This window comes from Pinus tabuliformis, chromosome 7 (assembly GCF_031772625.1).
Source record: "Pinus tabuliformis cultivar Carrire ecotype Pingquan chromosome 7, CPIR1, whole genome shotgun sequence".
NCBI classification, from domain to species: domain Eukaryota; kingdom Viridiplantae; phylum Streptophyta; class Pinopsida; order Pinales; family Pinaceae; genus Pinus; species Pinus tabuliformis.
Window position 1 is genome coordinate 1672780016 of NC_142293.1, and position 16310 is coordinate 1672796325.

Here is a 16310-nt window from a genome sequence, read left to right on the forward strand (position 1 = left end):
ACAACATTCGAGGAGATTTCCTGCCAGTACTTCTCGGTTCCCTAGGAGGTATTCTGCAGTTCACAATTTCCCAGTCATCCAGAGCATTCATTTGATCTTTTTGACTCATTAAACTTAAAATATCATTCGAGCGCTTGTCCTTTCGAGCTCGTTTCCAATCGAAAGTGATAGAGTCATTTTTGTTTCTTTCTCGACTCTTAAAACATGAAAGAACACCAGTCTATTTATGCGTCTTAATAAATTGATTACCTACGATCTTATAACCTCCTGTTAGTCTTTCTAGACCAAATTGTGAGTTTTCCTTAAACAATATTTTAAAGCCTTGAAGTTTATCTCTCTCTTTTCCTGTTAACTAAGACAAGGTCATCGTGGTTGAACCATTTGGTTCACCTAGTTCCTCTTCCTCTCCTTCGTCTGAAAGATTGCTTGAGGAGTCATTTCTTGAATTACTAGAGTCACTCGAGGACCAAGGTGTTGAACTCAGAATTGTTCTGAGCATTCAACCTTTGTCATCTCGTCCTCCACCTACTTCAGATACTGGGTCACCTACTGATTTTGGCCCAGAATCTCCGGACAATCCCGTTCAAACTCCTGAGAGTTCGTCGACCACTGACGGTCAGCTTGGACTGGTTATCTATCCTCTAAATCCTTTGTTCGACCATGTTGTGATATCACCACAGCATCCATACAGTTCGTACGATCAGCCGGGTGTTCCTTTGGAATTATCCCCTCATACCTCTTCGGTCGTTCGCTATCATTTGTTCCCAGATATGGAACCCGAAGGTGATGCTCCAATCACCTCTCTAGATGAGTCAAAAGTTTCTACTCCACACACTGTCGAGGAGGAAGAACATCCTTTTCCTCCTGAAGGTTTCCCCTATACAGGGAGCATTCCCGTCAATGTGCATTGGGAATTGCCACCTAATTATGTATCCTTGGCACAATTGGTTTTAGGTACACCTAGTGCCTCATCACTTTACCATAACCCTGTTTGGGCATCCAACGCCATGCCTACTACAGGTCCGTTCATTGCAAACTCGACCTCCCAACAGGTCGTTACCTCAGTCTCGGTGCAACCCACCATTCTGAACCCTCTTGTATCGTCTGTCCCAGTTACCCATTCGGTTCAACCGACGGTCTTTGTCAGTTCCTCAATCCCTCCGGTCAGTGGCCAAGCTGTGCCACCGCCTGGGGGGTAGAATCTGAATGTTTCTATGGTGTCAGGTACCACCAATGTGAGTAGCTCATAGGCTCACATGCTTGGTATGAACCAGCCTTCTTCTGGCATTATTCAAAATCCTGCTAGATCGAGCAATGTCTAGTACCAATAGGTTCAAAATCTTGTTGGTCTGTTTGGGTCAAGCAATTTCCAGTATCAGCAGCCTTATGAAGCTCAGGTTCAATACCAAACTCCTTACGTTCCATATGGTTCCCAAGGAATGGTTAATCTGCCTTATATCCTTTAGTCTAGGCAGTACGTTCATCTTGGCTCATCCACTTTCCAGGGTGGTTATGGCCAGATTCAATTCGGAAATTTTTCAGGCACTGTTCAAGTACCCTTGCAATAGCAAGGACAGCCCTTATAGCAATAAGGGCAACTTTTGTTGTCGCAAGGGCCATCTACGCAACAGCAAGGGAAAATGATCCCGCAGCAAGGTCAACTACAACAACCATAGGGGAAACCCTCACAACAGTTGCAACAAACTATGCAGCAACAGCTGCAGTATGCTCCGCAAACCTCCCAACCTATGTCTTTGCAGGGCCAACCTCTGCAGCCCCAGGGACAAACTTTGCAGTCACAGGGCCAACCCTTGTAGAAGCAAAACCAACCCGAGCAGCAACAACCCTTATATACATATCAGCAGGGTCAATCCTTGGAAGGGCAAGGCCAGAGTCAAGTCCTGCAGCAGCAGGCCCATAATTCTAATGTCCTAGGTCAACAGGTCTAGAATCCTTTTGGCCAAGGGAAGCAGGTACAGAACCCTAGTGTCCTAGGTCAACAGGTCCAGAATCCTTTTGGCCAAGGGCAGCAGGCACAAAATCCCTATGTCCAAGGGCAACAAGTGTATATCCTTATGCCCAAGGGCACCAGGACCAAAATACTCTTGTTCAGGGGCAACAGGTTCACCACCCGTATGTTCAGGGACAACAAGTACAATACCCATATGTGTCCAAGGTCAACAGGCTCAACAACCTCTTAATCCGTACGTTGCTTATCAGTAACCTATGACTAGACAGTTCCAAGGTATTCAAGGTCAAAATCCCCCATATGGCTAAGGTAACCCACAATCGGGACAGAATCAAATGCCATATGGCCAAAACCCCCACTGTGCGGCCAAAATCCTTACCAGCAAGGATGGGCTCCTCCAATTGGACCCGCTTACCGGCCTCTAATGACTTTTAATACTCAATTGCCATTCTTGGCCACACTAGAGTTGCCATATTTGTCTCTCCTTACGAATGATCCAATTATTCATTCACCATACTAGCCTTCAGTTCCGTCCAAGATCCCGAGCGATTGTCCTAAGTTCGATGGGAAAGCAAAAGAAGATCCTCAAGCCCATGTGATGACATATCACCTCTAGTGCTCTTCGAATGCGTAGTTGACGATTCCATTTATCTCCGTGTTTTCCAACGAACCCTCACAGGTGTTGCAACCAAGTGGTACATCGAACTTCCTCGAAGTACTTACCACGACTTTAACTCTTTAGCCATGACTTTTCTCATGCATTTTCAGCTACCGGTTCGCTATGAAACTGGCACCTATTTTCTCACATTGCTTAAGCAAGATACTGTGACACACATCTCCGATCAAATCCATGAATGGATACATAGGTGTCGCTTGATCATTTGAGATTGTTGATCATTTGCTCACTGAATGGTTCACTAAGTCATTCGTGGCTCTAATTGCTCGCGATATAGCTATGGGTGGGTGCGTTACTGAAGAATAAGCCATTTCTCGTGCCCAGTACTTAGATCTAGTTTGCTCTCAGTCTAGCACTTTGTATGAGTTATTACCCGATGCTCCTCAGCGATCATCTGATCCCACGACATCGAAGTCATAGGCTACACCTCCTGTTGACAGAGTCATTGGTTTAGTGTCCCAGACCCCTGTTAAATCTTCTTCTAAACAAAAGTCGGTTTCAAACACTGTTTCTAATAGTTCCTACCAGAACCCACCTAGCCCTGGTAAAACCTTAGAGGTCCACGCTATCCAATCTACCACAATGGACAAATCCTCGAAAGGTAAGAAGAAAGGCAAAGGCAAGGGTAAAGCCAATGCCCCAAAACAGGGTCCTCCTAAATCGTCTGCTGGTGAGTCTTCACAATGGAAACCTAAGTATCCCTGCCTCATTTGCGAGGAGGATCACTATACCAAGGATTTTCCCCGACGATTCGAAGTTAGTCATTTTCTCAAAGGGACCCCAGCTATCCTAAAAGATCCATTTCTGTCTCAGCAGACCCAAATGGTAGACCAACCTCAATCCTCTGCTTCCTCAGGATCTCAAGTGTTCATGATGAGTACGCCTATTAATGTGGCTACTAGATCAAAATATTACCAAACTCCTGCTCTGACAGCCAAGAAAGAGAAAGAAGCCACCCCTTCTTCTTCTACCCCGAGTTCTGACCCTCTTCATATCGAGTGCCCTAACCCTGATTCCACTATACAACCACCCTCTCAAGGTGTGCTAACGAAATCCTCGTACAATCTCAACTCTCGAGTCGCTCAGCACTATAATATTGTTGAGGATTTGGCTCAGGCGTCATCAGCTATGTCGGTTCTCGAGGTGCTCCAAAGCTGCCCATCACAGCAGAAATCTTTGTTGTCGGCTATCGGGGGTATTGATCCTACTAATTCCAATTTGATATGTTTTGATCTAGAGAACCATGTTCCGCGCCTGCCTCATCAGATTGCCTTTCTCATTCAGGTAATCATCAATGAGAAGACCATCCACAGGACTGTCATCGATGAAGGTGCTTCCACCTACATCATGTCAATCGCATGCTGGAAGGCCATTGGTTCTCCTACTTTGAACCAATCCCCGAACACTTTGGAAGCTTTTGATGGGCGCGATTTGCGACCCTTTAGTGTCTTACCTAACCTTGCCATTACTCTGGAGGGCAAGATAGTACAAGTCAAGGTAGAGATTGTTGATGCTAATCTCAATTATAATCTTCTACTCGGTCGGAGCTGGACCCATGCCATGCATGTTGTAGCCTCCTCCCTATTCCGCGTGATTTGTTTTCCCCATCAAGGGAAGATTGTCACTGTCGACTAGCTGTCCTTCTTTGCCTCTTCCTCCTCGAATGGAAATGTTCCATACATCAAGCACATTGTTTCTCCCTATGAGAGTGTGGGGGCAGGTATTTTTAAATATTATGCCTTAATGGGATTTTTTTCGCTCCCACCTCCTCATGTTGCCTCTATCAACATGATCTCAGTCAAATCTGACCCTTGGGTCATACCTTCACTAGATCTTATTGATCCCTGGGGTGAGGTTATGCCACTTAGTCCTGTCGAAATCAATTACGTGGAAATCGTTCGGTCTCAAGCTCCAAATCCTCTAAATCCTCTGTTTTGAAGACCTCTCTTGATACGTATTCTCAATCCCCATGGCTTGGCGCTTTGGAATCTCTTGATCCCTTAGCCGAGACTTTTCTTGCTGATGAAGGTATCATGAAAGTAATGTCTCTCGAGGAACCGCCTTGCAATGATATTCATTATCGTTCCTCGTTCCTGCTTCACCTGGCGGTCACGTCTACCAATATCGAAGAGTTCTCTTCTCTGCTTCCTTCCCTCCCGCTTCCACCACCACTCATGACTCATGAAGTATGTTCGGAAGGAAATCTGGGTAATATTACTCAAAAGATGCCGATTGATATTTCTATCAAGCCTGGTATCGTTGAACATGTCCATATCGGGGTAACTTGTTCTTCAGATGAGATCAAGACCTATACTCGTTTATTTCAAGAATTTCGTGATGTGTTTGTGTGGTCCTACGAAGAAATGCCTAGCATTGATCCTAGCATTGTTGTGCACGAAATACCAACTTATCCTCATGCGAAGCCCGTTCGCCAACGGCTCCGCCTAGTGCACCCTAGGAAGGTCGCCGCTATCAAGGGTGAAGTTGAAAAACTTCTCAAAGCTGGATTCATCTATCCCATCCCTCTTACAGATTGGGTGTCAAATATTGTCCCAGTGACGAAAAAACAAGGCACGATCCGCATTTGCATTGATTATCATGATCTCAATCGTGCATGTCCTAAGGATAACTACCCTACTCCCTTCATTGATCAGATCATTGACGAATGTGTTGGGAGTGATTTTTTTTTCTTTATGGACAGTTTTTCTGGATACAACAAGATTAACATTGCATCGGTCGATCAAGAAAAGACAGCTTTTATCTATCCATGGGGTACATTCGCGTACAAAAATCTCCCTTTTGGCCTAAAAAATGTTGGGGCTACATTTCAGCGGGCGATGTCCTATGTGTTTCACGATATTCGCAACATCGTCCAGCCTTACTTGGATGACCTTCCTGCTCATTCTCGTAAGTTCCAAGATCATCCTGACCATCTTCGGTAGATTTTTCTTCGTTGTAGACACTACAACAGTCGTTTAAACCTGCATAAATGTTTTTTCTGCATAGAATCTGGACGACTCCTCGGCTTTATCTTTTCCAAGGACAGTATTTGCCTTTATCCACTTAAATTCGAGGCCATTGTAAATTTACCCACTCCATCTTCATTGCACCAACTCCATAGCCTGCAAGGAAAGGCAAATTTTCTTCATTGTTTTATACCTAATTATGTTGGGCTAGCTACAGGGTTTACCTGGTTGCTCAAACAAGGATCACCCTTTGCTTGGGATGAGGTTGCCCAAAAATATTTCTATGATCTCAAGGCTATCCGCGTAAATTCTCCTTTGTTGCATCCCCCGGATTATCACCGAGATTACTTCATTTACCTAGCTGCAGCCCCTAGCACCATTGTTATGGTCTTGGTCCAAGATGACGATGAAGGCAATGAACATGTTATCTACTACCTTAGTCGTAATCTCCTCAACACCGAAACGCGTTATGCCCAGGTCAAAAAGTTGGCTTTGGCTTCCATCCAGGTTATTCAACGCTTTTGACACTACATTCTCTTACGCACTACTACTGTGATTTCTGAATGCAACCCCATGACCTACATCCTGACTCATCAGTTGTTGGGGGGAAAGTATTCTAAATGGATTGTCATCCTGCAAGAATTCGATTTGGTATTTACTACTGCCAAATCTAAGAAGTCACTAGTTTTCGTCAAGTTGATTTGTTCCCTTCCTTCTACGTCTCTCCCTACTCGTGCAGATGAACAACTTCCGGACGAGACTCTTTTCCTAATCAGCACCCTTGACCAATGGTACGGTGATATCATCGTGTATCTCCAGACGTCCATGTTCCGATTCGCATTGACTAAGGATGATTACCGACAAATTCGGCATCACTCCCAACCCTACCGTATTATTGACGATACTTTATACCGTGTTGGTGTCGATTTAGTTCTTCACTGACGGATTCGGCATCGCTCCCAACCCTACCATATTATTGGCGATACTTTATACCATGTTGCTATTGATTCAGTTCTTCGTCGATGCCTTACTCTCGAGGAGGCTGAGAGAGTTTTCAATCACTGCCACTCCGGGGCATGTGGTGGTCATATGTTTGGCTATGCTACCGCTCAAAAAATCCTTCACGCTGGTTATTTTTGGTTGTGCATTTTTAAGGACTACATCCTTGTTGTTCGCAAGTGCCATGAATACCAAATTTACCAATGCAAGATGTGCACCCCACCCGCACACCTACACCCCATCATTACCGTTGGTCCTTTTGCTAGATGGGGCATCGACTATGTGACATGTAACCCTCGTTCGGCCGAGGGGCATGGCTATATTATTCTTGTTGTGGATTATTTCACCAAATGGGCCGAAGCGATGCCTACGTACTCTGCAGATGGTAAAACAGTAGCTCAATTCCTTTTCAACCATCTTATTTCCAGGTTCGACGTACCTCAAGCCATTGTCACAGACCATGGCTCCCATTTCAGAGATTACATGATGGTTAAGCTGACTTCCGCGTTGGGTTTACGCCATGATGGTTCAAACCCATATTACCTCAGGCCAATGGCCTAGTTGAAGCTGTGAAAAAGGTTTTGGTTACAATCCTTTAGCGTACTATTGGGATGCACAAGTCAAATTCGCATCTCATGCTCTTTTCAGCTCTATGGGCTTACTGAGCCTCGACGAAATATGCAACTAGTTTCACACCATTCCAGCTTGTCTCCGGTTTGCAAGCAACATTGTCGATTGAATGTGAGATTCCTTCGCTCAAGCTAGTTGTCGAACTTCTCCCCGAAACATCACCTCAGGAAGAGCGCCTCTTATGTTTAGAACGACTGGATGAGACTCATCGTCTCGTTTCTTTGGTTATCGAAGCATAAAAGAAATGAGTCAAGTCCCATTTTGATCAGTCAGTCTCCCCCCGTACATTCTCTGAGAGTGATTTGGTTTTACTATACGACCAAGCTAATGATAAACTAGGAGCAGGCAAGTTCGAGACCATGTGGCATGGGCCCTACATTGTGAAACGTGTTGTCAAACACACATGGGCAGTCAGAAAGACATGAAAGATAAAACATGCAATTCGATTTTTTATTAACAGAAGATATACATTTATAGTACATTATGTGACTCTTGGGTTTCAGATCCCAAGGTCTCTTGGACTGCTTTGTCTCTTCGGCTTCCACACTAACCATTTAGGATTAGGTGTCCAACATTCCCCCCCTTAATCCGAAGGGTTATGTATGAGTCCAAGAAGAGAGCTGTAATACAAAATGTGCAAAAAATGCATGGCAGCACTAGGCTGAATGTGCTCTATGAAATGTTGGTATAAAGGGCAGTGGTTTAAGGGTGACCACCAACACTGGAATGCTTAGTGCAGTTCCCGGAACTCTTCCAAAACTGGCAAGAAACTGAAGTTTTCTGCTAGAGGAAGTGATCCTATTGTTTTAAAGAGGGAAACCTTCAACCATAAAAGGGAGGTCGCACCCCGCATAAAAGGTAAAACTTCAACCTGAAAAGGGAAGTCTCAACCTGTGATGGTTTAAGGATGACCAACAACTCTGGAATGCTTAATGCAATTCCTGGAACTCTTCCAAAACTGGCAAGAAGCTGGAGTCTTCTGCTAGAGGAAGTGTTCTTAATCTGTGATGGTTTAAGGATGACCAACAACTCTGCGATTCCTGGAACTCTTCCAAAACTGGCAAGAAGCTGAAGTCTTCTGCTAGAGGAAGTGTCCCAGATTGCCAACTGAAGGCATGTTCAGGCATCTTTGTCTCTGGCTACAACTCTGAAACTGGTGTGGCAGGTTGTGGCTCAGGCTCGCTTGATGTGACTTTGAAGCTTGTAGATGACCATCATTTCTCCCCCTGTCAAATACAAGGTGAGAAGATGGAGAAAACTCAACTGCAAGACTGTTCAATACTCTGGAACAAGTTCTGACATGTGTTTGGAATATCTTCTTGGCTGTTGATGCCCATTGCCAAGAACAAGCAATCCATCCAAGATGAATCTTTGTTCTTGCAGGACGTTTGTTTTTGAAGCATCTGTTTGAAGAATGAGTGGTTTTATGACAGTGCTTACATGGATGAAGATCAAAACAATGATCTTTCAAATGGCCAACTCGGTCACAGTGTTGGCATTTCACGATCTGTTGTTTTTGTTGTTGTTGTCGCTGTGGAAGAGGGGCAGAATCTGGAACAGCTGGAGCTGAACTATCATGAGGAGCAGGTGAACTGTCATAAATGAATCCAGCACTCTAAAACTGAATGGGCTTGGTGTGGTCTGGAATATGAAAGGACAAGTCCTTGTCATATCCAAGACCAGTTCTGTGCTTGTTGTGGACAAGTTGTTCCCAATCTCTGATGATGGGCTTGGGAAGTGTAGACTGAACTTCTACCTCTGCATGTAACCTTGCTGCTTTATCTGAATGAACTGTAACATTATTGACTTGCTATTTATGGGAGTCTGTTTCATTGTTCTGAACAGAAACAGGTTCAGAATGATGACTCCACTGTTGTAATTCTTCCTGCTGCAGTTGTGATTCAAGCTGCAAAAACTCTATCTTTTCCTGTGCATATTGCAAACATGTTTGAATGTCTGAAAGAGAGGCTTTGTTAATTTTGATTGTGCTGTTAGCAGTGGACATGATTAGAGTTCTCAATAACTCTAATATTCTTTCAAGCTTAGCCATTTTTCTACACCTTAAAAATCCTCCAAAATCCCACAGAAAAATGTCAGCTGCTAAATATCTTCAAGTTACACAAGAAAGCCCTGTAGCTTAAAGGGAAAAACCAACCAGAGATATCTTGAAACTATGAAAATTATACAAATATCACAGAGTCCTTCTATATTTAGCCAACAATTACCCAAAATCCTCTAATATTTTGAAGAAATCCCTTGACGGCTGCAAAAACTATCAGCTGCTAAACATCTTCAAGCTACACAAAGAAAATCCTGCAGATTAAAGAAAAAACGCAGGGCAAGCGCTGGAGGCTTAATGCGCAGACTATTGCAACTGTGGCACTTTTTATTGCATCCACAACAAATATTTTAGTTCCAAAATATGGCGGCAGGATTATTGATATTGTCAGCAGAGATTTGAGAACGGAAGAAGAGAAAGCAGATGCTTTTAATACCATCAAAAACACTCTTGTGGAAATTCTTCTTATAATCTTAATTGGTTCATTTGCTACTGCACTGCTTGGATGGTGGTTTGCATCATCAAGTGAACGTGTTGTTGCTCGATTGAGAAAAGATTTATTTCGACATCTTTTTAACCAAGAGATCGCATTCTTTGATGTCACATGAACTGGGGAACTTCTTAGTCGTCTTTCAGAAGATACAAATTATTAAGAATGCAGCAACGACGAATCTCTCAGAGGCTCTCCGCAATCTCACAACTGCATTGATTATGTTTCAAAAAATATAACTGAACCATCCATTAAACTGCTGCAACAACGATATACTATGATTGTGCCATATCAGAGAGCGAGTAACTTGTCAAAAAACAAGACATGGACAGCAAAGACAATATCTGCGCCGAGTGCCAGGCGTTGCAAAAGTACAATCATGGAGGAAGCAGAACCCATAATTCGACAGTTATCATTGTTGATTTTTCAAGCTAAGGAGCTTCACTATGACAGTGCTACTATGATCATGAAATTGAAGGTTCAGATACAAGCGCTGGAAGATCGTGCAAATGCTGCAACTATACAAAGTACAACATTTGGACAATCGGCTGCAGAAGCTGTGCCCAAGGGTCTTTACTGTTTTGGCACAAAGGAATGGTCCAAAAATCATAAACTACAAAAATACATGGATCAGCAGAATCATTCACCTAAACTTGCAGATAATAAATTATATCACTTTTGTGTGTTTTCCGATAATGTGATTGCTACATCTGTAGTTGTGAACACCACAGTTCAGAATGCCGATGATTTCACAGCAGTGGACGTCGCCCTGCGGGAACAGCTCCACCCATAAATACGCCACGCTTACTTGCAAGGCCGCCCCGTGCAGGAACAATAACAATAATGGACCTCTGTTTAATGTAACTCCCTCCTCACCTGACGGCGAATTTGACGGGTATGAAGGCAGAATGGTATCCAACTCTGGCGGTTTCCATAGAATAAATTATGGAAGTGAATCGTCAGTGTCAGCAAATCAGTCGTTCGACCAACCTTATGGGTCTCCACTTTTCCAGCCAGCGTTTTCAAATCGAAAAAGGCACCTTGCAGCCGTCAAGGGATTTCTTCAAAATATTAGAGGATTTTGGGTAATTGTTGGCTCTGATACCATGTCAAATTCGCCGTCAGGTGAGGAGGGAGTTACATTAAACAGAGGTCCATTATTGTTATTGTTCCTGCGCGGGGCGGCCTTGCAAGTAAGCGTGGCCCCATCAACCGTCTTCGTGGGTTCCTCGAGCGCTCTGACTTGTAAATAAAAAAGGCAAGACCCTTGGATTTTCCCGTCACCTTGTCTAACCTTAACGGCCCTTCTTCAATCTCCCCGTTTGGCAGGTTCCTCGATGTCTGTCAGAATTAAGATTCTTGGCGTTACACAAGAGCTGCGCATTGAATTGTAACCTAATCACCAACACAAAATCCTTGAAAAATGTTACGTTTCAACGTTGGAATGCAATATATATGTTAAACACACGGTCATGCTCTGTTTTCAATTCATAACCGCCACCACGTGGACCGCAACATTTAATCACACACAGTCATGCTCTGTTTTCAATTCATAACCGCCACCACGTGGACCGCAACATTTAATCACACACAGTCATGCTCTGTCTTCAATGTTTAATTTAGGCAGCGTTTACCACGATTCTCAGCAGAGTTACTGGAGTTTTGACTAGCGTTCAACAATATAGCGTTCTTTGGAATACGATTTGTAGCGATAGGTGCAATGAGCCACTTTAGTGGTTAGCACTCAAGATATAGCTTATATATTTCCATGGAAAAAACATAACTCAGTCAGAAAAACAATGTCAAACCATGCCATACCGTGTCTATAAGCCATTTAGTGTGTGCGACACCAGGTATTTCAATGCAAAGAGCAACGTACATATAGTACTCAAGGCAACGTTACGACAACAGACTACCATGTAGACAATATGGTAAATTCAGGTGTATACATTATGGTAGAGATTGCAAAAATGGTGTTGCATTGATAGAATGTTAAGGCAGGTGTAGACAGACTATCAGCGTATCAATGAAACCTCTACTTTCGACAAAGAGAAGACGTTCGAATTTGCAGGTCGAGACAAAAGTTTCTGCTCTTAAGGAGAGAATGAAACAATGTCTAAGTAAAATATAATATCGAATGTGTATCCTATTCGAACTTGTAGTATTCAAATTCGAGTGAGTTGAGCGCTTGGTAACAATTGTAACAGATAGGGTCCAGGCTTGATAAGTCTGAAGAGACAAACAAAGATGCCGAGGTGTTACAGCTAGGGTAGGTAGGTGACAGAGACGTTAGGAATAGTGTCAGACCCGATTTCAGTGAGAGAGAGAAGCGATAATGTTTAGTGCAACTAGACAGGTAGTGCTGGCAGAGCGCTCAGGGAGGCATGACCGACAGTAGAGAAAAGCCACAGAATTGCGCTGAGTAACATTATAAACATAGAGTAACTTTATTTCTATAGCTGACTGGCCAAATAAAGAAGCAAACAAATCTTGGAAAGAAACAAATCTGAAAATGCCTAAGCCTAACTTGGCTCTGATACCATGTCAAACACACATGGGCAGTCAGAAAGATATGAAAGATAAAACATGCAATTCGATTTTTTATTAACAGAAGATATACATTTATAGTACATTATGTGACTCTTGGGTTTCAGATCCCAAGGTCTCTTGGACTGCTTTGTCTTTTCGGCTTCCACACTAACCATTTAGGATTAGGTGTCCAACACGTGTTTTGTAAGACCTGTGAGCTTATCGATTATGAAGACAATCCTCTGGACAAGCCTCGAAATGGGATTTACCTCAAGAAGTAATATGCTTAGGTCATCTTGCATGGTTACTTGTGTACATTAGTGTGTCATTCATTTTTGTGCAGTGTGGTTTGGTGTGTTAGTTTTCAAACAACTTTCTTGTTTACTATGTTTTCCTTGCTTTGCAGATGTTTGTGACTCCCCACATCGGTTTCACTGACGGTGCTTGTCGTAGTACCCGGAACCTATCATCCGTAGCGTGGGCTATTTATGACCCTCACGGTGAGTTGATTGATCTTCAAGGTATCTATTTAGGTCACACAACTAACAACATTGTTGAATACAGTGCGGTCATCGAACTGTTGTCAGAAGCCATTGCTCTTGACATTCGAGAGTTGGTTGTCAACCTGGATTCACAGCTTGTCGTCCTTCAACTCAACGGGAAATATTCTGTCAGAAACCCTTAGATATTGAGAATGTATCTCCGTATTCATCTACTAGAAAGACATTTTGATTATATTACATATCATCATATTCCTAGACGCATGAATACATTGACAGATGCATTAGCTAATTATGTGTTGGATAGACATTTACGAAACATGTGAAAAGATAAAACAAATCATTTGTACCATAGTAAGCAAGAAAATATAGCATATATATCTATATATATATAGAGAGAGAGAGAGATATATATATATATATATATACATATATATATCTCTCTCTCTCTCTCTCTCTCTCTCTCTCTCTCTCTATATATATATATATATGGTGATAATGTTTGATACATCAAAACCCAAAAAAATAATATGTATGTCCAAAATAACATCGTCGGCTCATAGGCCTCATATATCCATGGCACGTAGGCCTAAAAAATGTAAATGCTGGACCTAGGAACTAATCAGCATGGTGATCGTGGTAGCATGACATAGCTCGTGCAACACGAGTCAGCAATAGGTGAATCCGATCCGATACTCCCACCGTGTGTCTCTGGTACTGGCGAGGAATGTCTCCCACCCGAGCATACTCTAGGATACCACGAGTCAACCCCTCAAGGTTCCTCGCGATCTCCTCCTCGTTGTCACTCCCCTCCCGATAAGGAGCGACAGCACTGAACTAGCGGGTGACGCGCCTGGCTATTGGGGACATCCCAGCGAGACGCTTTGGTCCAACATCTACATTAACAAAGAAAAACGTTATAAACACATATATCAAAAATAATTAAAAATTCACAAAATAAAAAAAAAAAATGATTTTTACATTCATCATCAAAATCCTCTCCATCTGGTAGTGGCATATCTGGATCTCCACAAAAGTCGGTGCCACTATATGGCCATTCCTCGATGACGATCAGCTGTCATCGTAGCCATGAAAGGAAGGTAGGCTTGTACAACATGTGCTAGTCCCCAGTGATCCTGGGCATGAAACGACTCCAGCGGGCCATTCGCGGGTCGTGTGGCATGGGAGGATCTACCTCAGTCAACTGGTACTAGAACAATGGCACCCGTTCCAAGAAAAAGGTCACTAGTACGGATCCGAAGAAAAATTGCTTCAGATCCCACACCTTAGCTTTGGTCAGATGGCGTTTTATGTTGATCTTCAGGGCTTTCGCCCAATTGAAGATCGTTGGTGTTGTGCAATCGATGGCATATAAGAATTTTGAATTGTTAGTCTCATGCACTGCCGGGACCCCACCACTCTATTGATAGTCAACAGTAGCACTCTCAATGTCAGATCTCGAACGGTGGCAATCTCAATTTTGCCACTCTTGGATTTGAGGGCTTCAGGGAAATGTTCAGAAAGAAACATGGATATGCTTGCCCCAATCGGTCGTGGCCCATATAAGTTGACTGGCTCCCCTCTCTGGGACAGTCCTGTGATGAAATATATGTCTGAAGTTTCTAACTCTAGCTCCCGTCACCAATGATGAATATTTCCCGATATATGTCCCAGAGACTAATCAGGTACCAGAGCAGCTCAGGTTGGACCCGCATCCTTGGTGTGAATGTTGGAAATACTGAGGGGGGGCTGAATTAGTATTTCTTTTTCCGACTATTGTTTTACCAGTTAAAACATATATATTCAAAACATAAGATGAACAATAAGAATAAATGCTTTTATTAGTATAAATTGTGCAGTAAAATAGATACAATATATAGATGGTTGCAATCAGTTTCCAAGCTCCAACTCGGACTTTGGTGAGGCTCCAACCTCCAGAGCACCTGTTATGCTCCTATACCAATAGGTGTCATATTTCATGATTGACTGGTTAAAATCCCTAATATGTTCATCCTTTCCCTACTGCAAAGGTTTTCCATATTTTGAAAAGATAAAAAAATTAAAAAATGAAAAGAGGGTATACCCTAAAAGAAAGATCAAAGGGTAAAAAGAATGAAATGGTCAAAAGAAAAAATGAAAGAAATGAACCCCAAAGGAAAAAAGACCAGGAAAGTGTGCAAGGCCAAATGCCACTACTATTTCATGTCCTGTAAATAAAAGTTTCATGTGCAGTTTGTTGAACTTTATGCTGCAATTGATGAATGGCCAAACAGCTTAATCTTGGCTAGTTCATGTTTGAATTTCCTGTTTTAGAGATAGAGAATAAAAATCTGTCCAAACTGTTTAAACTTGGCAGATAAGTAGATAGGTAGAGAAGCAAAGGAGCTCAATTGTTAAACCTGAGCCCTTGGAAGAAATAAGGGCAGACTTAGATAGGATTCCCATGAAAAGAAAAGAAAATTTGTAAGGGTTTGCTAGTCCAAGTGCACCCATGGAAGAAGAACAAAAAATGTTAGGTATAATAGGCTGGGTAGGTAGTTCTGGTGTTGCAGAAGCATGCTTATGATTAATTTTGTCTCTCAAAGATGTTCATCTTATTGATATCATAAGTACCATGGCAACTATTTGGTTACAAATCAAGTGAGGCATGACTAACTTCCCTTCACACTTCTCCCAAAATCACTTACTAACCTCCCCCCAAGGATATTGAGATCTGCTCAAAACTCCTAAATCACTCCACCTCATTTCATGAAAAAGCTTAAGTAAAACAACATTCTTGCTTTAGGAAAAGAAGCCACATTTCTTGTGTAAAATCCTTTCGTTCCCTTAGCCTAATTTGTTGAACTTTATAACTTAGCGCCTATTTTTCATAGACTCATATTAGATATTAACATGGTAAGTATTAAATCCCTTATATTTGTTCCCCTTCCCGTATTATATATATAATAAAAACCCCAAATTTTATTATTTCCACCCCGGCTAGCTATAGCCATATGTCATTGTTTAATGGAATTATAGGTTTATTCAAAACCTTATAATAACCATCCCCCGCGCATTGTTTTGGAATCAATTAACCCCACGTTAATTGATTAACAAATCACCCCGCCACCAATCATATCAAGCCCGAAAAACATTAAAACGATGATTTAATTACATGGGCCCCCGCGCCGTAACCCTCCGCCAACTCCATTAACCGCCAGCCGTTAGATCTGGGCCCACTCATCCAACGGCCCACGATCGTATCGCAAGCCCCCCCGCTGCTGAAGTTTACCGCCCGGAGAGCTGGCGGTATTGCCGCTGTACCGAGGACACGTGTCCTACTCCCGCCATGCTCGCGGCCCTCCCCACCAAAACCACTTTGGCCCATAAGCGGTGCGTGCCAATACCGCTTATCGCCCTCCCGCTGATGTCATCGCCACATCACCGCCACATCATCCTCCCGTACCCCCGCGTCACGACAAAACGTCACATCCCGATGACATCATCCAACCA